The sequence below is a fragment of the Varroa destructor genome, unplaced genomic scaffold, assembly GCF_002443255.2.
Source record: "Varroa destructor unplaced genomic scaffold, Vdes_3.0 BEIS01000003.1, whole genome shotgun sequence".
Taxonomy (NCBI): Eukaryota; Metazoa; Arthropoda; class Arachnida; order Mesostigmata; family Varroidae; genus Varroa; species Varroa destructor.
The window spans coordinates 301,009-328,753 of record NW_019211456.1 but is presented as its reverse complement, the minus strand read 5'-3'; the positions used below and the strand labels follow the sequence as shown (position 1 = coordinate 328,753).

The 27,745-nt window shown below is 40.6% G+C and overlaps 1 protein-coding gene and 1 long non-coding RNA gene across 2 annotated transcripts in view; one reads left to right on the top strand and one right to left on the bottom strand.

The window, feature by feature from the left end:
- Positions 1–9,780, top strand: part of LOC111248319 (uncharacterized) — an 11,691-nt gene extending 1,911 nt beyond the window's left edge. The window contains exon 4 of the mRNA XM_086983927.1: positions 1,771–9,780. The gene's annotated coding sequence lies outside the window, so the exon portion shown is untranslated. The remainder of the gene's footprint in view (positions 1–1,770) is intronic.
- LOC111247063 (uncharacterized) overlaps positions 9,772–27,745 on the bottom strand; it is a 43,867-nt gene continuing 25,893 nt past the window's right edge. The window contains exon 4 of the long non-coding RNA XR_015323955.1: positions 9,772–27,745. This is a non-coding gene — a long non-coding RNA (uncharacterized LOC111247063).

Sequence of the window (27,745 nt, the reverse complement as noted above, 5' to 3'; positions counted from 1 at the left end):
AGTTCCTTCCAATCCATGCGAACGCCGTGCACAATTCAGAACCTTACAAATTCATGCAATTAAAAGAATGCAGTTAGTAACACGCATGCATAAAGTTCTCACCAATTTCTTTCGACAAGCCTCCACTGATGTAACTCGAGGTTTCGGTGTATCTATTGACTTTTTTCTTTTTAGCTTTTCTTTAAGACTTCACCATCGTAAGCGGCCGATATTTATATTAACTACTCACACAGATCGGTCTCTACGCACCTTTATCTCGGTGCTATTTTCTAGATTCTGTGAACTTCATGTTTAGTGAGGATTTGTGTAACGTTTCATGGCATGGAACCTATGTCCACCCACACGTCAGAGATCCATTTACAACGTGGCATTTAATATGAGGAGTTGAGCCTTAATGAGGCAAGCCGAGTAATACAGCAGGAGAGGGTTTAACCCTTGGCAAATTCGCTGAGTATACTAAGCTGGCGATCCCATCTTGAATACTATATGGTACGTAGCATTTAAATTTGCATTGCCAAGCAAGAGTACGGTAAAACCAACTGATAAAACAGGACTCAAGTAAAGATTGTTTACACAAAAACATTGAGTCCTGTTTCTGGTACTGGTGGTATCTGAAATTATAAGAGCCGTATGACACAATCGACATGGTTAGCGTAGATCTTTGGAACCCTTCACAGCTGTGTCATCCGAATAACTTTCTCTCATTATATTTCTACACAAGGCGTTAGTAAAAAGACTGAGCGTGTTCTCAGCGGTTTTACTGATGTGAATCGTGAAAGTCAATTTTTATTATAAAAATTACCAATTTTATCCGCTTTATTTTCAATATCTATTGATCCAGGTCGCAGAGTATGTGACTTTTTGACTGCAGGTCTTTTAACGTTCACTTACCGTTCTGTAACAGAAGCAGTATACTATCAATACGGTAATACGTCATATCAACAGGCGTCTTAAAACATGTAGAGCCTCTGAAACCGGTTTTGGATAAAGGACACATTCATAATTATTAGGCTTTTTAGTGCCCGACGCTCTACATTTGCTCACGTAAGTGAATTCGATCATTTTCCAACTGAATCATGGCGCTTATTCATGACATTTTATCGTGTCCAAAGATAGCCGGTGGAATATCTAGACAAGATGTCTGCTGAACTGACAATATATTAAAGTACGCTACGAGTAGACAATCGAGAACGGCAATCGGCGGCCCTAAACTCTTCGACGGCACCCTGTTACTAAGATGTTTTGCTGTTCCATTGCGGTGCCACTATTGAACTAATGTAAACAAACGGTAATTTTAAATTGTTTCCTTTGCTTATATTATTGAAATCTGGCGAAGTCTTATTTTGTTAATTTTCATTATATCATTTTGTTTCCAATGGGAATGATTGAAAACTATTAAATATGCCTCTCATAATGTTTCGAACCGATCGTCCAATGCTATGTTTACGGTCTAAAGAAACTTTGTCACTTACAGTGATTCGTACAATAGCCTAATACATACATCTGGAGCGTATAGTAAATGATAAATCATATAAATTATTACAGAATACAAGGTACTTACATCTCTGCATATAGCTAACACTATGCTCGATTTAATCGTCATAGCCCCAGAATACAAGATTCGGAAGGTTTTCGGATACACTTTGGAAAGCAGGTTGAAACTGGGTGCGAAGAATGCTTACGTGATAATTTTATTTTTCGATGAACGATGTCAAACGCTAAATCACCGACACTCGATGATACACACCTTGCTCCTTGTCTCGTTTTCAGGCGGTCAACGGTGGCTCATCTATTCAAAGAATACAAAGCGTGGCAAATTGTCTTTAGCGAACGGTGGCCTGGGCCTCAAGTCGTCGCCTAAAGGACCACTTATTTCATCACCATATTTGGCTGTTAATCCACTTCTACCGCGCAGTCCTTCTGGCCGAGGAGGTGGCACCCTCGGATGCTGTTCGTTAGGAGGGCACCCCGGACGTTGCCCCGTTACTTAAATACAACAGAGAGAAGGATCGCTCCCAACACGAACTGTTATGCTAAGATCGACAAGCGTGGTTCCGCTCAAAACTCTTCGCCTGGATCATTATCGTTAATGACCATACATTGTCAACGATTAGCATATGCTAAATATACTCGAACTCGAACAGATCACATTAGTGTATGCATAATAAACACTGCGGTTTTCTGCGCGAAAGACGACTAAAAATCAACTACTCGATAAGTGGAAGATGACCAACGATCGTACACACAAATGTCGACGATCTCATTTATAGATGGTTTTTTTAACAAGCTGATCTGTAAACATCTTTGAAAGCCTTACACTTATCTGGCTTCGTTTAGCTAGATAATAATTGATTGTTTTACAGCTACTACCTGTCGTCCGGGTTTGTCCAGCTGAGAACAACTGTGAAACCACGAATCTGCTGCTTGTCGACTGCCGCAGTCGCGATGAGAGCCCTTAAACTCTATCGAAGTGTACAATTTCAGTTGCCTTCAGTGCCTTCAATTGTTTCGTCGACTTTTCTGTTGGCTGTGCTCCACAAACTGTCAAGTACTGAATATCTACTACAGACAAATCTATCTACAGGAAGTTGAGTTGCCTTTGTGCCGGTTCTGTGCTGATACGTTAGCCGTTACACGAAATCCTTCAGATTTCGTCTAACGTAAGTGTCATGCTGCGCTAAATGAGACTATAGAAAGGTATGAACAGACCTAGAGCCCGATGTCTTGATGACGCTTCGAGTAGGAACACATAGACACGTAAGTATAGAATGAACCTACCTCGAGAGAAACGCTCCGAAGGTAGGGATTTTGTAGGCTAGGCTTTTAGCCACAAACGATTCAAAGGCTAGTGCGCTTTTCTTTGCCGTCCATTGTCGGCTAAAAATCGATGGTTGTCTTCGGTGGGAACGTTTCGCACTGTAAACAGTTCTATAGAACATCGAGCAGCGGCCGATTCCCACGGCCGGCAATGAACACTTCGCTTGAATAGTCGCATCATCGTTTATTGAATTATGTCGTATCGCCTCGACTTTATCCGAAGCCCGCTAAAATAGGGCGAGTCGGAAATCGAGCGAATGGTAAGCGTACATCGGGCTCAGCTAGAAGAGAGAACAGCAATAGACAACAACCGTGCTGGGTTTATTCAACACGGCGCAGGCTATACACCTGACGAAAAAAATAAGCTCCATGACTTACGCGAAATGTTCCGTTGAAACTACCGCCAAAGCTATTGTAGTAGTAATATGATAACAAATCGAAGAAAGACCGAATCATTTTTCACAATGGATAATATCATGTGACGCACGTTTCGCTTCCGGAACACTGCTCCGGGGGATATCTGCGATGCCTGATACGCCAGCGAAAGTTGTTGACCTATGGCTTCGGTCAAGAGATAGTGAGTCATAAATGACTATGTTATAATATCTATAATTTATTGTCAACAGCACCCAGCACAGCGCCGGCTTCGTAAAGAATCAAACACTTATAGAGCCCATCCTAAACACTACGGACCCTTTTCCATCGAGAGTCGAGACATCACCTGAGGACAAGATCTGCTCCGTTGCTCCTGTCGTTGTGAAATTGTATTATAGTTCTTAAAGGATGATGATGGTGATGGTAACAACACTGATCAATTGTGACGAACCAGTTGTAAGAGTGACCTTAGATAATTAAAAAAAGAAAATGGGAGGAAAAGTAAGCAACTCGGTGCGATCGTATTCACTTAAGCGTATGGAGAGCCAAAGACGGATTGTTCGGTTAATTAGTACAAGTTAATTAATTATGGATGAAGGGCGGCAACAGATTGCGCTGTTGTTGCTATGTAAGGAGTTGCATACCGTTAGCAATATAGGAGGCCTCAAGGTTTGTTTTTTTGTATATCTCTTGTTTTATGAAACATATCTTGTTCTTATTCGTTTTTGATACAACTTTGTCAGCTGTAAAGAATGCATCATATAGAGGCGCGCGGGTCGAATGGTCACATTCAAGGGACCTTTTCCCGCTATCCTGGCCCAACATTGCCGCTTGAACAAAGCTGCCTCTGGCAGCAATACAGGCATATATACATTAAACTAATATCTGATTGCGGCTAAACTCTATGTATGCCATGTGCGATAGTATGGGGCAAATCTACAGGCGACACATTACATAAGCGACGCATTACAGAAAACAATGCTGAATGGAAATCTAATGATGGAAACTAATATGACATATACATTACCTAAACCACTGATACACTGCTAACAAGAAAGACCCAGCACGGCAAGACAAAACTTTCAAATCGGATGAACACACTTTAACACTTGGCCGAGGGCTATCTGCTCAGAGACGCGTACGGCGTCCGTAGATGCTGAGATAACAATTTGTCCCTCGGATCCTAATATTATTAGAGGAATGGAATTTAAGCTAAGCAACAGTTGACAGTCTGATCTCTAATAGATCCTCGTGTGGCAATCAGCGCGCACCGATGCGTAAGTTGTTATAGTTAGATTAGCATTACAAGTGATTTTCTCTAACAATCGCGTGCCAACCAACCATGACACAGACCAGAGTTGGCAGAACGAACAACAAAATCGAAGATATCTTCATGGCCATTTGGTAGAAAAACAACTCGAGCATCGACTTGTAAGCGAAAACGTTACTGAAAGAAGAGAAAACTAACGTAGACGCTACAAGAACAGCTATGACTCATCTTAGACTACCATAAAAAATATGGAAAAAAAAAAACAGGATAGGCTACCTCATTACAAAACGTGCAGCAGCAACAGCAACGTAAGCACCAGTCAGATAGTCCGATCGATGCCAGGCGTACGACCGAATTTGCTATTTTCCGCCAGCAAAAGTGCTGAGAATTGTATGCCACTAAATAGAGATAATAAAACCGTAGAGAAACGGTAGTATGTGCGTGAGTTTATTCTACTTTTTCTTTTTCCGATAGTCACTAACGATTTATACAATGACGGCAGGCAGGCAAGGGAGCTGGACGAACGGTGCAAGCTTGTCGGTGCAAAGTCGTAACGTTACTCGTCGCTTTGCCATATGACGCACGAATGCAATAACACTCCAGACAAACAGAGAACACCGTAGACATGTGCGACTGAAACAAAGGATGAGCTCGAAGCACAATGACACAGGTCTACGTTACGATACGATCGACGAGGTTGTCCGTCCGAATTTGGGGTATACTGCTTTAACTCGTTTTGTCATTTCCACTAGGCCGCTCCCAAGCGCGCCATGACCACCATTACTCCTCGTATCACTAATAATTACTACGACTCTCATTAGCTACAGCTGCTAATGACGTTAACGTAAATGGTAGGTCCAGAATGAGGACCGCGTTCCTCGAGCAGATAATCATCCGTATACCAAACCGGTTACCAATTAAATGTCAAATCAAGAAAATGATTAAACTAACTATGAATAAACGGCTACGCAAACGGATTTATCTGGTACTCATACGTCGTTCGGTGAGGGTGCGTCGCCATGTGTTAAACACAGGCAGCCAATCGAAAAATCGCTTTCATTACGGCTGCTTCTTCGGTGTTTTAGAATACTAACTACTACTATCGGTTGCTGCCCGCTAGGTAAAAGCAGTCATTTGATAGACGATGATGCGAGTGAATTGGTTTGATCCATTCTACCGGAAGTGATAATGGCCTGTCTTTGCCAATTGTGTCAACTCAGTCATTCAGTCCTTTCATCTCCTATGATTTCTTCTTCTGACCTGTAGCTATGACTTCTATATGCTACGAATTAGAGCTATCTATGAATAACACGACAGTGGACTTCCTCTGCCAGTCCCAGTCCGCAACAGATGGCATAAGTGGCTGCTGTCGCCATTTGTATCATATCTGTACAACGCTACAAAGCAAAAATGATCTACATAAATGTCCGTTCAATTCCTAATCTTCTTCGCCCAACATGAAATACTATTTTATTTAATGAAAATAGTAATCATCATCATATTATAGCGGTTACCGCGATAGTGATGATGGCGGTAGTGGTCCTTACCTGTCGCTTCCAACTTTACAAGGTTTTCTAGCCTCTCTTCTATTCTGACACGATAAAACATCGTAACGTTACAATAGCATCCATACTGCTGTTAACAGCAGCATATATATACACATATGTGCACTCTGCAAAGATACACGTGACGATAGTAAACCTAGCTGATAACTTTAGCCTTTTTCTATTTTCCTCGATTCATTATTAGTGCAGTACAACGAGGTAAATGGTTATTACTATTGCGATCCATTTAAGCGTAAATTTTCCACCTACCAAGTGAAACCTATCAAGCGCTTCTTACTAGAAAAAAACCACGGCATATGGCACAATGCAACTTACGCTTACTTCCATGACGCTGACCATGATGAAACAGTGAAGTACTACTATTAAGGCCTATATCTCAATGTGTGCAAATGCTGCCAGCGGCTAGTAAAGCGGCTTACAGATACCATTAGCAACACAACACCAAGCAAGATGAATATCGTTCTAGCTTCAAAATGAAGCTTCGAGGAAATCTAATCATCGACACACGATGAACCTCTGAATGGCCCCTTTTAACGCTTTTCTGTGGTGAGGAATTTCAAATACGGACCAAGATAGTATCCCTTATCATCTCTATCTAACGGCAATTTTGTATAACTCGATAAGCAGCTGATGTGGAAAAACAATGAACAATCGGCGATAGAGGCCGCATTCTCTAAGCCAGCCTCTCTCCAATGCCCGTCACATTGCCCCGCGGTTTTTATTAACTCGTTGCGTCGGATCTGTTAAAGACGGTAATAATTAGCCAATACTGTTGCTACAATTGTACTCAGCGATTGCACATATACTAATGATACCATAAATGTATATTATTTTCTATCACGGATAGTGTATTCGTAATTATGTGTCAGAGAGCGTTGACGGCTTAATCCTACACTGTCACTTTCATCGTCGTCGTTATTGAACAATAAAAGCATACTGTTGCTTAGTGTGACAACAACAAGAGTGAAAATTGATAAACGAACACACAAGTAAGTTAATGGAGCGGCCCGCAGAGGCGAACCTCCTTAAACTTAACTTAAGCAAGCATCCTTCGATTCGCATTGGCTAGCATGGACAACGTCGTTCTTGCTAGGCGCGGCTTCATACGCTGATCAATGTGTTAAGCCTTGCTCTGTTTAGGAGATGTTAGCAACGCAACATGGCGAATACGTGATAAACATACATACTAAAAGCGACATTATGAAGCTAGCTGCACACCCGCGACAATGGCACGCTAATTATAGATATATTTGTAAACAAAAACGTGTGTTCGAGAGACAGTGCTGAGCATGCGAAGGCAACATGAAACATCAACATGAATAGCAACGTCGCAAGAATATGCGCAATGGAATGGGCCATGTTGGTAAACCAATCTTCTATAATTACGCAAATGCTATCATCACCACAGTACCGTAACATTGCCGCAGCTGAACCATGAAACGCTTCGACATGTTCGACGTCCGGAACCGCTGAATCGTTTTGCCTAACGGCCATGACACCCCGACTGCACACACACTGTGTCGTCTACTCCCGCTATCGAAACTACATGCATACGTTTCTGTACACTTTTCGTGTGTCGTTAAAGGTTCTACTGCTGATACTACAACTTATAATACCAGTACGACGCCGATGGTGATGAGAAAGGCAGGACTTTTACATTTAACTGTGCCTGTTGTATATTGTAAATACGTTTTCCTTGTTTTGCGAAACAACTAGTCTAGGTAGGACTAATAATGACACCCGCCAGGATACTGACTAACCTTTATCTTAAGCCACGTTCTTAGAATGTTACCTCTTCCTACCACGCAAATTAACCAACAGCAAACGACGGCATCGGTTAGCGTCCGCTATGACGAAACGTCTGTCGCGTTAGTGAAACAAGGTGGGGAGAGCATTTTTTTCGGAGAACGAACGTCAATAATAATAATAATAATAGTAATACACGAATCCGGAGTCGCCGCCGGAGTTTGCCACAACGGGAGTCACTCGGAGCGAGTGCGTACTAAATATTATGCGGGAACAGCGTGCTGATCGACGTTGGTTTGCCGCTTGCGTCCGTGCAAAGTCCTCTGAATCCGCCCGGGCTTTCCAGCTCCTCAGCTCTCTTTCTTCCGGAAACGCGTACGGCGTCTGTCAGTCGGTAGTGAACTTTTCAACTCTTTATTTGGCCATTGACATTGACTAGATATGATGACGATAATAATAATAATAATAACTAAGATAAAATTACGCCGTGGCCTCACATAACAATTGCGCTAAGTCTGCCAAAACCAAGCATATTAAATAGGATCGGTCACAAAGCATAGATGCGTGATGATAGGCCTTTTTTGACAGACTGATAATGGCTGCGTTGCGCAAAAGACGGAACATAATAGGGCAATACAGATGAGACAGAATGACAAGGCCCTTCAGCATATAGACACACACACACACACACACACACACACACACTAAATATGTTTAAGTATTTATAATAGGACGGAGGACTTCTCGAGTCCTGGGGCAGCACTTGACGAGCCCCTACCGGCTGTTATGCGTGCCGTGATTCTGTCGCATATCCATGGGGCAGGGGTGGCGAGTGTTGTCGAGCAAACGAACACGCTGATCAGTTATAATAAAGTTTTGTTGATTCGCTGCTGCCGGCCTCGGCCACACGACAATTAATTACACTTTTGAAAACATTTACTCGGGAAGCCTTTCTTTGTCGCCCCTTCTCCCTTTTGCTACCGCTTTCGTCCCGCCACGACGATGGTAACACTCACCATTATCCGGATGATGATGATAGCTAACGTTCTTATGGCTATTACGATAGTTACCGCCCTCAGTGCTGATACCAATGGTACCTGCATTTTGGCTGACTTCAAGATATGGGAATCTCCCGTCGCCGTAACTATGCGGCACGCCATATGATTTACGAACGTTCACTAATGCCTGCGGCCTCTTCTCGGTCTGAAAGTACTATCGGGTGGCGTACATACATGGCCTTCTTCTTTTTTAAGGCAGAGTTTGGCCGAGGCCAAGTTCATTCCCTAACTGTAGAAGAAAAGTAGACAATACGATGATGGTGAAAATGACAATAGTGATGATACGATGATGTATAAGTCAACAGCGTAGGGACATTAAACGTCATCTGAGGCAATGTTCGACGTATAGATGATGAAAGTGAAACAACAATAGGAAGACACTGGCAATAGTAATAGCGATGTGAAGTTATTTATTGGTGTGTATCTAAGTGACGGAGGACACAAACCGCAGACGTATGCAACCTAAAATGGTATTAACAAAAAAGTGCTAAAACTATGGACAACAGTAAAAGATATCTAATGCGAATTCTATCAACCGCGAAAAAAAAAAAAAAAAAAAACCCGGTAACGTAACTAAATGTCAAACAACAGCACCGTAGACTCTGCTAATTAGCGCTAATCCCGTTACGTGGCGAATCTCACTGATCCAATCTTGTCTGAACAACGTAAGGCAAATGTATAGAATCAGGAGGTGGAGGAAGAGGAAAGCACGGATGAAAGTTAATCGATCGTCCAACAGTAAAAATATTGATCGTAAACGGCTCTTCCGGTCTAAAAATCTGTAGCGAGACAGACGCTTTACAAAAGATGACCGCCGACAACAACCAACGTTACTCAAACGAATGACTTTACCGGAGACGAAGTGGAAACCGTAAATGAAAAACGGCGACAATAACAATAAATCTGTAAATGATTAATACCAACAATAAAATACAACGAGTTAAAGAAACGTAAATGTCAGTTTATTGGAGCCCTGGTGTTAGTTCAAGCAGCTAGCAGATAGATAGCTTCTATTTTGTCTAAAAGATACGCCTATATGTGGATTGTTTACCGAGGGATCTCTTCTGCCTGTTTTTCTTCACTTGTCTCAACACCCTTCACACAACTATAGCATTCTTCACGACGTCTTGAATTGAACTGCTTACACGTGAAATGTATCACTCCTGTTTAGCCTGTATTCTCGCTGTTCTATTCAGTTTGATCATTCACAGGCCAAAGATCCTGATGCTTTGAGTGGTCTTCGTTATGCTGTTTCGTTAATGTTTTCATTGCCTTCTAGATATTTTTGCCAGACCCTTAGTTGCTAAATAAATATGCATATTTTAAATGTTATCCTTTTTCATTTATTTTTGAGTTAGCAAAGAATTTTCTCATACGCTAGACGGTTAGGTAATTAGAACTTACTTTCTCTAGTTGCTTTTAGCCAGTACAGAGAAACGTGTTTTGCAAATCGTTTAGCACCAAATGTATCAAATATTGAGCATATATTTAGTTGAAAATAACTACATAGCGTGGCGGATGTAATAGGTTTTTACGTGCACACGTTACAAGCAATTTGAAAATAATGGCTGAAGAAGGCAATGAAATCGCTGCCTACACACGCACGCACACGTAGCTCTGGTCTGTTTTGGAAACCTACATAATTCTGCCATACAGCATATTCTTAAGATAACCATTGATAAGATTGAAGACAGCATAAGAGTACATGTGAGGGAAAACTGGCAACAAGTTATCGAACATATCGTTGTCCGTAGAAATAATAGCGGCACCCTTTACGGCGTTCCTTAAACAAAGCATCGAGTGGAGAGCGTGCGTTGAACGCTTGGCTCAATGTAGGAACTTCGACAAATTTCAAGTTTGACTTTAAACCCTTTCAGTGGTGATTTTAATGCGCTGTCTTCTATCTATACACCTGAAAAAAAGCCGTAGATCTGCAACCACGTTCCATGAACTTGACGGATTTATATAATGCAAGAGCAGGAATCTACCATTGTGCTGCTATTATAACGCGTAGCTTTCACTAGTTCTAAAACTGTCTTCATCTTTACCGCTCTAACCGAATTGATATTCGTTATGTAGTCTGTTGTCTAATATGGTAAATGAATGTCTAGCATGCTAGTGCTTTTTCTATCATCTTATTTCATTTTGTGTAAAAAAGACTGCACTCCGGAGGACGATCGTATGCTTTTGTCAGTTTTCGTGGCTCCTGGCATACGGATTGCTCAAGTTGTTATAGTCCTCTATAATATGGGGTGGCATCGAATTGCTAGTCGTAATGTCACGAAAGGAGGTATAAGCTCAAGGGCCGCGTATCTGTTGCGCTACGGCCCGCTGAACGGGATTCCCTTTTGCTGCCATCTATCTTCCTCGTAGCTCAGTATATAGCTGCCCTCGAAACAAAGGTAACCCCCTTACAAGTTATTGAATATAATTTAGTTATATTTAATAGTGAAGATACTAGTAGAAGTTCAAGCTTTCAAAACACATTGACGTACTTCGCTCAGAAATAAACATTACGATACTTATCAATCTGCTACCACGCGAGAAGCCATCTTGAATGAACAGCTCGGCAAATCGCCACGTGTTTATCCCGTAGTAATGGCGGAGGAGCGGTATCTATGTCTCTACGTAAAAACGTGCAGCTTTCCTCTATCTAGCCATGTTCATACGGTTTAAGACTATTTGATAACGGATGCTTAATTACTTGTTCACGTCGTTGCTATTCGCCTGCCGACGTTTTTCGACTTTCGCAATTGCTAGCTTTCTCAGTGATTAGACGACTTTTACGGGAGGTACGTTTGATATCGGCGTTTCCAGAAGCATCCTTGGACCCCTTCCTCTAATGACGCACCCTAATTGTAAATAGCACAAATTTCTTCATAGGCCTGGACAGTATCTGTACGTTATAAGAGAGAACTAAATTAACTAAAGAAAAATAGAAATCTTGCTCGATTTCAAAGCGCTCTATTTAGAATCTGAATGCAGACACTGCACGAATTGGCTACGGGCACTATCAAAGATACGTTTTCAAATACTGTCAACGCCAACCCGACATGACTAATATTACCTAAGGTATGGTACTTTAAAATCATCTAACTAGAAAAACGTCTGTTAAAGGTCGGCCGAATGCCTGCTCGATTCATGTTCTCTGACGTCCGACTTATTCACGTTCCCCGTGCCGGACACAAAGTCAATCAGTCTACACTAAAAACACCCCATAATCACGCTGTAGAAACGCAACGGAAGCCGACATATCATAAGCTAGATAAATCTAAAGTGAGCTAAGCCCTTTGGCGAACATAGTAGAATAGGCTGATGAAGTAACTGCTGAAGGGTGACGATTTAGGCAACGCAGGGTAATTGCAAGGGGATAACTGTTCGTGTGTGCCCGCCCTATAGCTTTCATTTGTCTAAGTGAACGAATCAGATTAGGTAAATTAATTAACGGCAAACGAGGTGCGGGGCACAGCTGCCCGTAGGTCCGTCTGGTATAATCTAAGTTTGCTACTATATATGTCGTATGTAATCTGGTCTATAATTGAGTATTTTTTTCCTACATTTGATAGGCTCAAACATATTGTCCTAGTCAAAAGGAGCTTGGAAAGATCATATAGCCTTCAAGCTGCTTGCAAAGTACTTGACCATGCATTGATCTGCTGTAAAAAAAACAAAACGCAATCTTACGTTGTTAAGCATTGGTATATGCAGTTATTATTGTCGAATCGTTCCGGGATCTCGCTACTATAATGGTATCAATACTGGGCTCTTCTGTCTGTGCCACGTAAATTATCTAGCCTATCATTAAAATATGTGACAAATTGATGTTTTATTGTCAAATGCCCTGACCTTCGCACTGAACTCTTTAAAATCATTTGGCCCCAACGCTTCTTCAGTGCGGTCGTCTTACTTACCTTCGTAGAACGGTCAGCAAGCAATAATGTAACATCCTCTGCAACTGTATATTTTTACATTTATCAGTAACCTGCACGAGCTGGTATCAGTCTATAGAAAACTGTATCATCTGAGTTTAGAGTCAATCTGCTCTGTTGACATTCATTGATTTTTCCCCTGGCGAATCTACGGTACACCAGGCGTTTAACAAGGTCCTAGATAACACCGACTCGACTGATTTTACAATCGAATTTCTCGATAGCATTGAGGTATCTGCACTCCGTCATAGCTACATAAAGAATGGGTTTCGAATACTCTCACGAAGAACCCGGACTTTCTAAAACTATGCGACAGTAAAACATTACACTGTAGTTCATTGTTTGTACCTGTACTTGGTTACTGCCAAACTTACCAAAGGCCGATTCAAGCGCGAAATCGGACAAGCTAATTTCGCTCTTTCCCCTAGTGGACATAGCACTTAGTCGCCACCGGCTATTCGATACAATTTTGCCTCGCAGTTACCATCCGCATAGCACAAGGCCGTGGATCAATTCTCTCGAGCAACCTGTCTTCAGTCACACTAACCTTGATATTGTCCTCGGCGGCGTTCGTAAATTCGCAAATGTAAGGCTGTTCCTCAAAGGCCACAAAAACACACCTTTTGATAGCCGTTCCTGTAATGATTTTGACAACACACAGTATTTCCACGAGAACCATTCGGCAATGGGCATACGTTTACGGCAACATACGTTTTACTTGTTCGCACTTTTGTGCCTGTAGAAGCTCCCGTTGCGCCTATCGGACAAATTGGTAAATTTCCTTTCTCGCTTCTGAAATTGATTTGCAAAACTGCTCCGGCACCTGTAGTGATGCTTCTGGCGGACGATTAGTTCTGGGCAAACGGCCAAAAACTTTATGCACCAATAATTTCCTCAGCGATCTTTACACACAGTGCCTCTTACCTCATGGGGCGAAGCTTACCAGGTCTTCAACGAGTTCATTCTGAAAAGACTTGCGCGTAAAGTAAGGTTCATTAGATGAGTACTTTTTGTTTGAGAGGGGTTTGCTTTGTGCTTTCTATACAGTAATGTTAGTTTGAGCTAACCGGCCGTTTTTGTGCTATGTCTACTGTTTTTATGCGTTTTTTTGCAGTATTATCCTGTGCATGTTTATGAGAAAGTCGCAGAGGTTTAGGTGAGTTATATTTTGGTGCGATCTTTGTAGAAATTCTTTTCTCCTGATAAAACGACAACTGGATATTCACATGGCACTCTGTAAAAGGGCCCCCCTTAGAAAACCTTCGCCGAACCGAATCAAAATGCAATACATATCTCTACTCCTTATATATATCTTTTGGCATGAAAATGGTCAAAGGCTCGTTGAAAAATACGCTTCGTTCGCCTGATAATAGGGTGAAAATACGTTTCAAGGTACTTTTGAGTGCTTTTTTTGTCAATCGTAAAATTATATAAATGCTGATATCGCGAATATTTTCGTTAGAATTTTTGCTCGAAAGTAGCCCGAAAAATATTTTCTGAATTGAAAAGCAAAGATCGAAAGCGTATGCTTACATTCAAAATGAATATCTCGGCGCAAAAGAAGGCCAAACATTGAATGTAGTACCTTCTTTGCCTATGAGATGCTGGGATGATTTTTTTTTAATAGCGAAGGTGTTTTTGGTACAAATTGAAGATTATCGATGAATTGAATTGAAATGTCATATATGATGATATAACTAAGTCTCACCTTTTAGGTTGAATATGCCCTGTGAAGGATGAGAACTTAACATGGTGTTCTATGCAAAGGGGGTTTTGCTTCACGCCTATTGATAGATGTCAACGATTTCTACAAAAATGCTATTATATATTTCTATCTGAAATTGATATTCTTAAAGATTTAGAGAGCACTACTAGTTTCACTGGTCTGTTAATGCAGCAATGGGGTGAAAATCTGTTTTGAGTGTTTTCTTGAGCCAATTTCTAATAAAGCGATTTTGGTGAAATTTTTTCTTTAATTAATCGTTAAAAAAAACGACAAATCGTCAAGTGATTATATCTACTTATTGATACTGATAAAAAACAAACAAAAAAAAAAAAAAAAAACAAGAGAGAAACGATTCTCAGGTTTTTGTGACGCCCAAAGAACAGAGTTAATATATCAACCGATTTAATTAATCATGAAATATTTATTGCATCTTCATTACCGTTTGCAACTAGTTATTACAAAAAAATGAAAAATAGAAATCTTGAAGCTTTAATGGCGTTCAGAAGACAAAGTGAATTTTAATTTTACGTAAAATGTCTAATTATTTCTTATGGGAAGATATTTCTAAAAATCCGCAAGTTTTGGTGACGTACGAGGAACAAAATTAACTTGGTCAACTTTCAACACCCATTAAAAGCTGGCCGAAGACTGACTCGATTGACTTGCTCAGAGATTGGCTGATAGCCGACTCTATTGACGAACGTTGCAAAAACAAAGCAAATCGGCCAACACAAAAAACTCCTGACCACGCTGTAGAGCTGTATTGAAAGCCAACATATTATGAGCGAAACAAATTTGGAGTTTACTAAGCCCCCTGCCAAACCCATTAAAACAGGCTACATAAATAACTATAAAACGGCAGCGGGCTAGGTGCAGCACAATAACTACAACGAGATAATTATTAGTATGTACTCGACATACAGTTTCCGTTAGTCTAAATGAACAGATCGAATTAGTCAACACAGGACGGACGCGGACCAAAATTCGCAGGTTCTTCTAATTTACATATGACTAAAATTTTTGAATCCACCCTTTAAAGGGATCGGGTTGAGCGGGTCGTTAGGCTTCATCCACGATAAAGCTGCGCGTAAGATGGAATCTCCAAGAGGAGTTTGTTGCATTTATTCTATTGAACGTAAATAAATTTATTGTTTCAAGGATATTTTATGCATATTTATCAAAAAGCTGTAGAGGTGAAAAAGATATATGCTATTACAAATTAGTCCGACAAATTTTGAGACTGAATAACTCTTGGATCATCCGTCGCTGGTGAACGAAGCCTGCTTGGTAAATGCTACAATCTTCTAGAAATCTCGCTGGCTAAAAAAACTGGCTATGTTTATTCTAGGAGAAGGAAAAGAGAAACATCGTTTAGCCTCAGAAATTCACGTGCAGTGGGTCAAGTTCCGTTCCTTGAAGGCCGTGGTTGACCCGATAGTCGTACTTGATGCGTAGCTTATCTTCGTTCGCGCCGAAAATTGTCCAGAAATTCTGGACTGGGTAATATGAAGCCATTGAAGCTAAGTTTTATCCATTGCAGTGTACGCAATGATTATGATTACTATGTTTGACACTCATTTAGTCTAGCCTACATGAACCCCAAGCATCAGAAGCTTAAAAACCAAATTGATGAGCGGCGATCCTTCCACAAATACAGACATCTGTTGAAGTAAAGCGTCATTAAACTTCAGAAGAAGAAGAAGAAGAAGAAGAAGAGTTAGTTTTTACTTTTCCACATTCAATGGAATTTTTCGACTATCTGAGAAACTAATTTCTTAGTGTGGGAGATATCAGCATATATATATCTTGGGAGGACTGAGAACTTGTACCTGATGATTCTGAGAATATCAAAACCTTCAATGATCTTTTTTCGATAGTCTTCATTTCTGCCCATATTAACCCTGTCGTTGCATCAAGTGGCATAGTATCTGCTTATTTATTGATTAACATAACAGGTAAATATAGTATTAATTAGATCAACTAATTTCCGATTAATCCGTTAAGCTCGTACTTAATGGTACGAAATACAAAAATCTTACCTCTGAATCACTTGAGATTTTTTCAAGGTTCTTTGTCGCGGTTGCCAAGTGGGTTTGATAACATTGCACTCCGCGTTGGAATTAACTTATTACGCCTTTGCACAAAAACATCAAATTCTGGCGTCCACAACTGTTATGCCTTGTGGTCCAGGAGCCACTTGCGTGCATTTTTTAGGACTCTGTAGTTTACCACATTTTCAGCTATTTCATCGTCAAGAGACCATCGTATGATAAACAAACGGATTTACTAAGCGCAAATGTACTTCAACACAGCAATTATGACACGCACCTGAAGGGTACAAACTGACTTCAAGTACCGTTTCTCTCGGTTTCTCTAAGGCGTTTGATGTACTTGTTCACTTAAGGCTAATATAAATATTATATAATCTTTGAATTGAGACATTGATAAAACAATAACCCAGCTGCGCAGCTATTCGACTAGCAGGGAGTTTAGGCAAACTCGAAGATGAGTTCAATGGGTGGTCGTCGAAGTCAGGGTAAGGGTCCCGCAAAAACACTGTGCATGTCCTGTTCTATTCTGCGTACTCGTACTCGATTTAATCTCGAAAATCTCCTTACATTCATTGTTCACAAACTGTCGTAATTCACAACTGTATTGTTTCTGCAATACTTTTAACGTAAGAAGCATTGCGCAATCTTCAATCGCTGCGATAATCCTACATAAAGAGAACATGTTAATGCCGGGATTAAGACGTACGTTTGATCATTGTTTTGCGTCCCACTGCATTGTTGTCAAAGAGGCTAACATTTACCGCTGTCAATTGTGTGTTTTGCTTAGACCTATGGCACGGCTATCTACAGGAACGCATTGATGCATAGTCAATGTAAGGATGTAGCGCTTCTGCTGTGCCCAGCTCTATCAACCAACTTGAACCAACTGAAGATAACTCTGTTAAGAAGCTCAATAAGCCACTGATCACGATTATGGTGGGTTAACTCCTAATCATTTCTAATAATCATAATCTACTCAGTACCCGAACCATCTGCCGAATCTGAGTGCTCTCCTGAAACTGTCCGCGCCCAGCGTATAATTAACGTTTCTGCCCGGAGAATGGCCGGAGCATTGAGACAAATAATCACACCAAAACGAACTACATGTCCCTCTTGGCCATCAGTAGAAATGTGGATGTATACAATAGTTTTTAAGATCTATCATACAACGCAGGCTTTCACAGGCTGCGGGCAGCTGTTTGGTTGTGGCGTGTTTGATGGCTATGCAGATTCAAAGAAAAGACTGAGCATTTCTGCCTTCTGCTATCATCGAACGTTCGTTGTTAATGTTCCATTTATTAGAACTCAATGAGTATTTCTCAGTTATTTCCTTACAGTTACATTTGGGCCACTGTTTTACAGAACGCTATTTTCTTCGATTAACTGTTGCCTCCTTGTCGTTTTATCAGCTATATGTACATATGCGATCTGTACTGACCAAATTTTTTCCTAGGGACAGATATAGCTGACATATATGGTTTTAAATTTGTTTTTTGTTTGAATGGGACGTGTTTGTCAATTCGCTAGTCAACTAATAGGCCTGAGTTTTCGTGTGTGGGATTCACAACCAGCCGTTGAAGAACCCTTCTCAGTTGAGTCGATCCGGATGACATTTTGTTTCAACAGCATAGTGGAGCCTTTGCTAATTGTATTGCTCAACATGTACCGGCTCAAAGATTCAAAATTTTAACGAACAGCGGCCGGAACCGATCGGATTAGGAAACACTTGAGTATCAGGGACAGAGTCGTCGTTACATAGCCCAATGTCCTGGAGAAATATTTTTTTTGTAGCGTGTCGAGTGGGGTCCGTAACAAAGTGTAGTGGCCCGTGATTGGCACAAAGATTCAAAAATATTGATTTCTCGAATTCTTTCGTGCAGCTTCTTATATGCACTGTGTGTCCAGTTGTGTGGTTGTGTAAATCACCCGAAGCAACTCTAGCGTGGTTACATTTATTACTCTTTGTTCTTCGGATAGCGTTCACATGTCGTCCACGAGGTTATGGGCTTTGCCTGAAGGCAAAGTCTGCAAAAGGCAAAGACTGACACAAGATATATCGCTCTGTGCGGAAGTGTCATACGACATGTAGTGACTTCGGGTAAGAAGGGTTCTACGTCATCTCTGATGCACGATACTCCAGGATGCTTCGAATAGGCTGTTAGAGCTTAATCTAGCTGAAGTCCTTTAAAGAACTATATTATATTGTTATTAGAGTGACGTCAACCTTCTTGATTTCTACGTTATGATGTAAAACATCCCCGTTCTTCGCCAGGAGTGACGGCACACTTAAGTAAATGCAATTCAGACTTATATTCATCATAAATATCAAGTCTAGTAAGTTATTAGGTCGGCAACTTCGAATTGTATAGGAAGAGGTTTTCAGACTATGTTTTTGTGCAGACATTTCAGTATCGCTTACGAATTGATTAATCACATTACCGTAATCAAGCACCTCAACCTAAACTCTACTATCGCTGCTGCAAATTTTTATTCTTTTGAGATACTTGTGATTTTTAACAGGACCGTTTAAAAGAGGACCTTTGTCGAATCTTTCTCGCTGACTCCTCTACAATATATGATATTTAGTTAATAGCTCGGTATTTACGTTGATACTTAGAGTAAACAGAATTGAATAGCGAAGTACCATCTAGGTTGGTACACCTTTTTTTATAGTTTTTTAGGTAAAAGGGAACAGAACAAAATGGTTTGGTTGATTGACTAGTGTTTTGTCAGCGCTGATAGCTCCGGAGAGAAACTAGCTGAAAGCAGAGCCCAAGATATTTTTCGCGTGGTTATATGAATTGATGTAGATGGAAAACGGGCCTGCATTGTGCCAGTATTATTCAGCTTTTTTTTTAAAAAGATGAACGTCGAAAAGATTTTGAACGCTACCCCTTTGTCTACAGCTGTACCGTTGAGGCACAGGATATTTCTCCGTGGCATTTTTCTATCGCTACGCGGCGTTCGGAGCCAGGCCTAAAGGATCTTGTTCGAGCTTGACTATTTTTAAATGAATAGGTCGAACTTAATGTACATAGACAGTACTGCGAATAAGTTAGTTTTTTTCATAGAAACGCCATGTTTGGTGCCTTAAGGAAATATGCTCACTCGTCAATCCAAAGCAACTCTTCAGGCTAGGGTACCTCCAGAAAACTGCGTACTCAGGACTTGCCAAAGACGAAACCGCTAACCGAAAATGGAGAATTGAATACATAAATTGGCCGTAGAAGAAGCGTTCTACATAAACCACAAAGCTCACGTAAAAAAAAACCCTATGCTTTTTGAGATAACGAGCTGCTGAAAAAAAGGCGTACAGGCGGCGGAACAAATGCTAAACTTTTTTGTTATCAGTTCCAAAAATCTACATTGACGCTTATAAAAAAACACTTAAGCACGTTGCATATTGACTCTATCTTTACGTTTCAGAAAAACAATCGGAGGGACACCGCTACTGCTAATTGCGAACCACAGCCAGCCAGTCAGCATCTGAGGATAAACATCGGATTCGATATTAACGAAATACCGCGTCGGATTTTTAGTAGTGGGATTGAAAATTATGGCTGCTAGAGAAGTCTCCCTGATCACCTGTTAACCGTAAACGGTACTGATGGCTAGTATGACAAAAAAAAAAAAGTCCTCTAACTAAAGATGAAGCGCCTCCTTAAACAATTTACTTAAACCTTCGAAATGCAAATCCCTAATTTCAGTGTCCAACTTCATGCCCTAGAGTCTTCCAAAATATGATTCGTGAAGCGTTTCTAAGTGTTACATACGCCCCAGCTATGTGCGACAAGCAACGTATCTGACTATTATATATTGCTATTGTACTGCTCGTTATCAAAACAAGCAGTACAACAGCAACGAAGGAAGAACGCGTCCTCTAAAAGTAGGCGATGCTTTCCGCTATTTAGACGATATTATCGGGCTCACAAAAGTAACAGGCAACCCCAATCCCTCAAACACTAATAGAATCTGTCACATATCAAACTCTGTGTTAGCCAATAACAGTGCAAACGATCGTTGAAATACTAGCCACTAACATTCCCACATTACTGTGACAATATATGCTAGAATAATTAAGAAACAGTATATATATATATATATATATAGAGTAATGTTCTTAATAATGCAAAATTATAGTGGGAAACCACACGCCTGCCTTATAATGAAGTTATCGTTTTATTACCGCTTCTTATGGCACGCATTTACTTTTATATTATTTGACACAAACAACATGCGTACGATAAGCGGTTACAACTATGGAATAGGTCACTTCTTCTTAGACCGACAAGTGTATTAGACATATTATATAGCAGAAAGCACTTTGTTCACGTTGGTACTCTCTCTAGATGCCCTGTATGAGAGATACACTAGACAAACTTTTCCGTAAACTTAGTCTAAAGGAGCAGTCGCAGAAGACAGAGCATGAAATAGGTTTTTTTTTTAGTGTTCTTTTCATGTTGTAGCATGTTTGTTCCGTTTGCTTTTACATAGCGGTGGTACGATTACTATATGAACCAACTTATTCTGTTATTGGTCTTAGGAAAAGCTGAAAGAGTCCTTTGCTAACGTATTTTATGAGGCGTGTAAACATCAAACCCTGCTGATCACTCCTGAACCATAGCAGTAGACTCAATTTTCTCATCTGTCTGCACTAATAGGCTACTGATGTACCGAATGTATCTTTAAGGGTCCATTCGCATACGATTGGCAAACTACTACCCTACAAGCTGTTGACGCCATGAGGCATCCATGCAGGTGGTGTGCACATGCACACATACGTGTTACGATCTTGTACATTTCATAATCTAATAGAAAACTTTCATACATGTCACGTTAATGGATCGACTTGCCGATCTGGAAAGTCAAAAAAGGCGCGCCTTCGAGCAGCCGGTACGCACCTCTACTTCACTGAACGATTGTAAGGGGCAGATGAAGCACACAGATTCAGCCAGCGTAGGATTGAGTACACTATTAGTTACTGTCAATATAGATAGTAATAGGCAAGCTGTACGGGATAAGGTGCCGTTCAACGTATTAACACCGTGTTTAGTTTAGTCAACTATCTCATATGTGGTGCCGCTGCTATTGGTATTGCTATCAAGAAACGAATAGCTGTTCACCGATACTTATATTGTACAATCTGTACGAATAAAGTTTGTTAAATCTATAGAGGATTTTCGATAGACGATTTAATCCTAAGACAACTAATTATAGACTATATGGAAATTATTCAGAACCGTATCGTCTTTGTAAACCAAACTGCGAAAGTGTAGACTCTTGCGGCAAAAAAGAGGCAACTCGTGCGTAAGCTTATCTTATTATCGATCTACGTCAAACAGCCGTAGATAAAGAAGCGTCTCACTGGGACAAAAAATAAAATAGAGTATTTCTAACACAGACTGAAATATCATAATTATAGCCCAACTAGTTCAAAAGCTGCTCAATTTTAGAATCCGCTGGATTCACTTGCTATATAAACGATATGATCTCTCTGACAGCTCAGCTCCGCGTAAAAGAATCTTGTGTAGGAGAGTTTTCGTACAAGCCATCGGAGAACAAGCCAGTGCGATAGATTCTGTTGAGGCAGTCCACCACAAGAGCTTGCTGATTAAGGGTCTAGTAGACCTCCTCTCGGAAGCGGTTTCCGCGGTTATCGGGAGATTCGGGTTGCCAGGGACAGCTTTGTAGTTAATGAACCTGCGCAGAGCGATGTTTGCGGCTGACCTGCGCTGCTGTAGTATACTAACCGACAACTAGCCCGAAAACTAAGAAGATCCTCTCACGGAATAAGCTATACATGGCAGGAATTGCCCCTTGGTTGGCAAATGAGTCTCTGTCCCGTATTGGCTGCAGTGTCCGAAAGTTAGTCACAGATCGTGTAAGCGCAACGACCACGCGCTAATGAAGAGATATCATCAGTGCGAACTTTTATGTTACATTCTTAAAGAAGACAAGGACAAGCGACTCTCCTGTGACAATTGAAGCAATGCGAACCATTTTGAGATGTTCACACATTGAGTGGGTCGCACAAAGTATAAAGAGGGTATAGCAAAGGTAGCCAACGGACGATTCCTACTTCGGACTGGAACGGCAGTTAGTTGGTCTAGCGGGAGTCTAGGGACGGTATCTATGACGGACGCCAAGATGCTCTAGTGGTCTATGGAAATTCACAGATAGACGATTCCTCGACCTGTGGCACTGTTATATAAAAAATGGGTTGGAAATGGGCTGGGAAGGGAAATAGTAATAAAAAAGAGCGTGTATTCTTAGGCCGCCGAACAAACCGTATCGATTCTGTTGACAAAGACACGGCAATACTCGCTTAACGGAACCCGAAACAACAATCCTTTATTACCAATTAAGAATGAAAAAATCTGCACACATTTGTCATGTGGAGCCAGGATTTTAAGGTGCACACCAGGGTAGCTGGGCAACGAGTATGTCATGCTCTGAACCTTGTCTGTGAAAAAGCAAAGTGACTTACATATGTTTATTAGCAGCATAGATGACAACCTTTCGATAATAATAACGGAGGTGAATGTTTACAACTTACCTGTTATCAGGTACAGTTAATCTTCTTTCTTTGCTCAAAAGAAACATCAATGAACAGGATAAACATTTACGTCCAATAATTTTGGAATTCAGTAGTGTCCCCAAGCATAAATAAAATTGTGAAATGCAGGTAGATATAGGTCTCTGCCTCACTCGTTATTTGCATGCTTTATTTTCACAAGGTTGTAGGTAGTCTATATTGTTGAGCAGTTCATACAAACACCATAAAGTTAGTTTATTATGTATTGTTTTTACCGAGTGAACTATTTTTAGCGATTTCGGGGTACCTAAAATTAACTCGAACTAATTCTATGGACAACTAGTTCTATAAATATCAATTCTATGTGAGCGTTAAAGACAGCTTCAGTGTCTACGAGCGTTCTCACTCTGAATTTCCTCAAGCAAACTGCTAAAGTTTTATTCCATTTTGTAGATTTTTTAATGCGTTTAGAAAATAACTCCAATAGCAGTTTGCTCAAAACGGTTAAGTTAACATCTTTAAACACCTCATCGAGCTGCCATTCGGAAATAGCACAATGCAAGCGACATGCTTTAATCCGTTCGTAAAATCCTTATGTTTATTTTTCTAATAATTAAAGATGAGCATCATCTTAGAAATCGAGGATTCAAAAATGGTTTATGATGCACTGCTCCGCTGTTCGTCTTATCGGCAAAATACATCAGTCGTTTTGAGAGTTTGCTATAATGTTCAAAGGATCGACCTCGTCGGGGCGTGTTAAAGTTCAGGAATTTATTTTACGGACCTGTGGGGCGAAACCCCCTCGCGCCTATCTTGTGGTTGATTTAACTAAATGATAAACATAAATATTGCACCTAGCCTAACGTCCTTTTACCATTATCTTCTCGTGCTTATTTCATCAGTCTGTTCTAACATGGTCACTATAGGCCATAGCCAACCTTAGATTTGTCTCACCTATTGTATGTTGGTTTTCGGAAATGTGAATACGACTTCTTTTTGTGCTGGCGCTGTCGTAGATTGACTCGTTTTTTTGAGACGCACGTAAATCGGATTGGCCGACTTTTACGTCCCGACGACGTCCGCTTTCGGTTGACACTTATTATATCTTAAGATTAGCCAAAAAGGACTCACATAGATGTCTTGAGTGCTTGTCTAAGCTGGGTTCACACCAAAACTATTGCGTGCTCCTGCAATCATTTTAGCAGGCAAACGCGTCCCCTACTAAGCTGTCACGAAAACAAAACAGATAACCTGCGGATTTTATTTCAGCACCCTTAGTTGACCTAAGCAAACCATGGAGTCCATAGTTTCGCATATTATCACACAAGGCTATTAATTTTACGTATGGATATGTACGTGTTACATTTCTATTCAGTTCACCGAAATATATGTCGAACAGTTGGGTCTATTCCGTGGAAGAAGTGTTTTCTATACTTTGGTATTTTTCTCAAAAGGTTTTTACGGAAGTATTTTCGAAACAAGTTGAAATATTGATCAGATCAGCCGCTGAAGCTTTCCAATGGTCACTTGTCAGATATTCGCTCCGCTCAAAAGTAGCTCGGAACGTATCTTCGCCCCATTGACACATGGGCGAGACGAGCCCGTTAATGGGCTTTCCGCGCAGAAATTCCGGTTTCGATCCAGCTCGACTAGACTTTTCAATTAGTATTAAGAACGACTCTTCCTCTACATATTGGATGCTCATATAAACATTGGGCCAACATTTTGTTAATAGATAATCGTTTTTGATAAAAACTGTAGTTCGTCTCAGCCCATCGCAGCTTTTTCGTAAATCCGTATGGGAAGTTCATGCAAAAAAAAAACCTAAACATTTTGAGAAACTATAAATTCAATCAAATCAACATCATGCGTTCGAACTCCTCCTGGAAAAAACTATTCGGCTCCGTAGGTAAAAAACCTCTGTGGTTGGTAAAGGATCAGTTTAGGGTCGGACATTTGGGTCGGGCAAACAAACTGGGACAGAGCTTTAGCACTGTATATATATAGCCATAGATAAATGGACAGATTGAACAAGCACTGGTTGAGTGAAAAGCCGAGCAGAGCACTAGATGGATGAAAAACCGATTGTTATTATTTTTTATAAAGAATTACCATTTATAGGTTTTATAGATTTACATATATGATAAGATTTAATGGAGTACTACGGCGCATCGATCTTCTTTCTACAGATGGCCGCGCATCCTGCGGAGTGACCAGATGCAACTGCCAGGTAAAGAATCTTTTTGAATTAACCGAATATTAAAAAAGTTTGCGAACTAGAAATATTCTACTTTTACTATTCACTTTATTTGTATATGCCTATGTCAATTATCCAATGAAAATGTCACAGCTGAAGTACGATAGGCCTGTATTCGCATTTAACGGCAGCTCGCTGTGGAAATACCTGACAATGAAAGCCATGCAAGGAAATGTACGCTTGCTGTCGTAACTGCACCATCCTTCAAGTAAAGGAACTTGACAGATAAACTAATGTAACATACCTTAGAATAAAGCGTTAGAATAACTGCTATTAAGACGCAATAAGTTAACTTATAACTAACACACAGCTTGCTGCTGTGGTTGAACTTTATGCAGCCTGGTTTATTTTCTAATCTTTTTTTTTGTCATGGCGTTGGATTATACTTTGCGTTACTCTATCATCAAAAATAGGCGTTCTAAACCGCACGTGTCAGGTCAGATACTTATCTCTAAAACCTACCCTTATTGAAATTCGTGAGCTATACGACACTGATCGGTGTAACGCCTACGCTCGATGAATGAAAAAGCTATCGGAAAGACTCGCTTCGTTAGGGATAAGCATGCCATGTACTTCTTCTTTTGTTGACGCCCGACTTATGACCGAGAACACAAAAGAAATTAATGACAGAAACAGCAACATTGAACGCATATAGCTGAATGATGATATTCGCCTTCAGGCTTCTGTGCAATTAGACCGTCGATAAATATGCGCCTATTCCTAATGAAAATAAACCCATACACAGCGTACTCGCTTTGCTAGTTGGTTCAGTTATTATAATAAGATATTTAAAGGCACAGTTTGTACCTGTAGGCACACAAAACATACTCGGAGATAAACTTGTCAGGCTTGATTGTCCACGTCTAATTCGTTTAAGAAACCGTTATTTAACAACAAATGAGATATCCTGATGAGTTTCCCCTATAGTAGCGATGTTCGTGTAGTAACTTATATGAGAAGGACTAACGTGTCAAGCGAGCGGATCAGGTCGGTGTTGATTAGCGTGGTAGGATGCGTAGCCCTGGATCAACGAACAAATTACGTTGCACCCTTTGTGGCCTTCCTGAACCGCTGATATGTCGCGTCACAGTGTCGTTAGGCCGCTCTATCGGCCTGCATGCCGACAGAGCGGCCTAGCGTGACGCATGCCTTCGGCGCCGTCTTGGGATCTCCCTTACGAAGCATTGATTGAAGGCCAACATACTTCAGCAAGCTTCCTTACCTGTCCAGCACTTTGGTCTACACCTTCCGCGAATACTCTACACAATTATAACCCTCAATAAACGTAGAGGATACACTGTAGATTGCTCCTTGCGTCCAGTAGTAGTGTGTGAAACGTAAAATTAGAGAAGCGCACGATGCGTCGCCTAGCTACGTTTGTAGCACAGATTGTTTAAGAGCTTCGCTCTAAGGAGAAAAATTAAACCATTATCGATTACACACGTATACGAAGCACTCAGTGATTATAACATGGATCAAAAGAATGATGTATTAAATAGTAATTCGTAGGCAGTATTGGTACATTTACTCGTACACTTGGCACAACATTGAGAAGATTTATCTAGCATTTAAGATAATCCAAATAAACTTCACCGCACACACAAACTTAGTGGCATGTTGAATAAAACGTTTACTTGTTTATTATTCGTCAGCGAAGTAAGAGGTAGACAGACGCCTTATATAATTCGAGTTTAGCTAAGCGGAACTAGGTTTATATGATTTTTATCTTATCTTACTTAGTTGTTATTATTACGTCTATTTAAACATTATGACGCATCCGGAAACGCTAACATTTGTAGTTCCGCCTAGGCAAACGCTTCAACATGTGCAATCCAGCGTACGGGTCCAAAAATTCACTTCGACAAAGCTTCGAGAATTATCGTATAGCGGACCCTGGGATTAGGCAATCCTTTGTAGCTGTTTATTCCAGTCTTTGCTTCAAGTTGATACAGCGCGATCACTTTTCGTCATCAGTAGCAATTCTATGTAGAACCCTGCTATTCTGGCTGCGTGTTGCTTGATGCTAGGCAAGATGTTGAGAGATAATAAGAAACCGTACTTCTTTATGCTTCTCTCTCGTATTTACGAGGCATCAAAGTTCATCGTTTTGAGGTAAATCCCATAGCTTCACGACTCCTGCCTATAGTCGAATGACTTTAGTTTATATTTCTGCCTATTTCGTGAGTTGTTTCCCAGCCTTCCTCTTTTTAACGTATTTTTAGAAAGTTTTCGTCGACCTCGGATGGCCATCCCAAAAAGGTGTATTCTTCAGCCTCAATTTTCCGCCATTACTCAATTGTCAGCAGCTTTTCATGCATGGAGTTATCACTTTTCATGGCGTAAATATCCCAAACTGCTTCAGCAGCTGTGGAAGAAAGTGTCGAAGGTACCACAAACACACTTCTTTGGGAACCTC